This window comes from Hippocampus comes, unplaced genomic scaffold (genome assembly GCF_001891065.2).
Source record: "Hippocampus comes isolate QL1 unplaced genomic scaffold, H_comes_QL1_v1.1 scaffold255, whole genome shotgun sequence".
NCBI classification, from domain to species: Eukaryota; Metazoa; Chordata; class Actinopteri; order Syngnathiformes; family Syngnathidae; genus Hippocampus; species Hippocampus comes.
The window spans coordinates 656,703-659,074 of record NW_017806034.1 but is presented as its reverse complement, the minus strand read 5'-3'; the positions used below and the strand labels follow the sequence as shown (position 1 = coordinate 659,074).

General features: G+C 43.9%; 1 long non-coding RNA gene across 1 annotated transcript; it reads left to right on the top strand.

The window, feature by feature from the left end:
* Window positions 1–1,235: 1,235 nt before the first annotated feature.
* LOC109529537 (uncharacterized) lies at window positions 1,236–2,152 on the top strand. The gene is made up of 2 exons (XR_002170852.1): window positions 1,236–1,557; window positions 2,042–2,152. It is a non-coding gene; the product is annotated as an uncharacterized LOC109529537 (long non-coding RNA).
* The last annotated feature ends 220 nt before the right edge of the window (window positions 2,153–2,372 follow it).

Here is a 2,372-nt window from a genome sequence, read left to right as displayed (position 1 = left end):
GTCTTCTCTCCACCACTGGAGCGCGGCAGGGGACTGTTCTGGCCACATTCCTGTTCATCCTATACACCTCGGACTTCAGACACACCACTCCAAACTGCCACCTTCAGAAGTTCTCCGATGACTCTGCGATTGTTGGCCTCATTACAGAGGGGGACGATCGGGAGTACAAGGGACTGACGAAGGACTTTGTGGACTGGTGCCAGCAGAATCACCTCCAGATCAACCCTAGGAAAACTAAGGAGTTGGTTGTGGATTTCTGCAGGAAACAGTCCTCACCAGCACCGATGAACATCCAGGGTATGGACATAGAGAGGGTGGTCTCCTACAAGTACCTAGGTGTTCTTATAAACAAACTCAACTCAACAACAGTCCTCACCAGCACCGATGAACATCCAGGGTATGGACATAGAGAGGGTGGCCTCCTACAAGTACCTAGGTGTTCTTCTAAACAACAAACTGGACTGGTCTACAAACACGGACACCCTGATTAGGAAAGGACAGAGCCGACTCTTCCTACTCAGGAAACTGAGGTCTTTTGGGGTTCAGGGGTCACTCCTTAAGACTTTCTATAACTCGGTGGTGGCCTCGGCCATCCATTATGGCATTGTCTGCTGGTCAGGCAGCATCTCGGCCCGGGACAGAAAGAGGCTGGAGAGACTTGTCAGGAAGGCCAGTTCTGTCCTGGGCTGCTCCCTAGACACTCTGGCGGAGGTGGGCAACAGGAGGATGCTAACTAAGCTAAAAGCTATGATGGACAGTCCCTCCCACCCCCTCCAGCCCGCCCTGACAGCACTAGGTAGTTCCTTCAGCCAGAGACTGTTACACCCGCGCTGCAAGGAGAGATACCGCCGCTCCTTCCTACCGACTGCTGTCAGGCTGCTGAATAAAAAATAAATAAATGATGTGGAAGACTATTGTAAATAGCACTATGACCTTATCCATATCTGTATTTATATTGCCCTTAATTGAACGGTGTTTGTTTTTTTGGAGACAATTGTATTGCAGTTTTTGTGATAGAAAGTTTTTGGACAGTATATTTTTGTATTTTATTGATTGTGTTGTTACACATGCATTTTGTCAACATACTTGCAGGTTCATAAAGGACATGTACCATGCTCATTTCCCAAATGAGGAATTTCTGTTATCAGGACAAATTGGACAGCGCAAACACAAGGCCGCACTAGAGAATATTTACTGTATTATAAAAAGGCAACCAACTGACAGAAACAATAAAGTTAGAGATTAAAATTTAGATTAACGCGATTAAAAGACATAACGCGCTAAATATGACTGTAATTAATTATTCACAATTAACGCGATAAATTGACACCTCTAACAATACGCTCTTTCTGTTTATACGTTTCCTTGCCTGTAGATTCTCAGTAAATTAGCTCATGGTTTTCCGCAAAACTTGAAACAAGGCAGCTAGACTCTTCATAACTGTTGAAAACATTTCACCTTTAATGCAAAAGGCAAATTGCAATTGCAAGTGTGGAGTCACCCTATTTTTGTCTTTGGTGGGTTGTATCCCGTCGAGGTCACTGCTTGATGGTTGTGGTTGCTGTGGGAAAAATAAAACAAACACTCGACCCTTTGAGCAGCGACTTTCAAAATTTTTATCACTTCAAAAAACCAGTACTACAGCAGCACTGTACATGAAAGCAAAAAAAAATTGGACTCCTCTGTTAGTGAAAAGGCAGTTCTAATATATGAAATGCAAATGTATTGTACAGTTGTCAGTTCGGTCTTAATGGTGTTCCAGGTGTAGTGAAGGGCGTTTCCCTCCAGCAGGTGCAACTGTGCCTCATTTCCCCATCAAGCCTAGCCATGTATTTAAGGACTTGACTTCTGCTAGGGCTTGTCGGATTATTGACCTTGTTGCTGCTCTTGCTGAAGTGTTGTTTTTCCAGACCTCTCGATCTCGTCAGTCGTTTTTGCCTGGGTTTTTTTGTTTTTGACCTTGCTGATGTTTTTGTTTTTGTGAAATTGGACTTTTGTCATTGTTTATATCTTGGAGTTTTTTTTTCTTTGCCTTTGCAAGCACTTTTTGTTAATATTTAGTTTTCCTGCTGCTTTTGACTAGCAATCTCTCTTCACTTTGTCGGTGCGTTTTTGTATTAAATACTTTTGTACGGACTTTTTTTTTAGTCTACGTTTGTGGGATTCTGATTGCTGTTCAGTTTGTTCCCGAACTGTGTCAACAGTAGTGCCTGGACTTGATCATGAGCCAATTTACAAGTTCCATATGATTTTTTTGCCTAGTGCTGCAAGCAAAGATTTGAGTTACGGATGTAATTTTGACCCTAGACCAGGGGTCCCAACCGCCGGTCCGCGGACCGGCACCGGTCCGCCGGGAATTTGGTGCAGGTCCG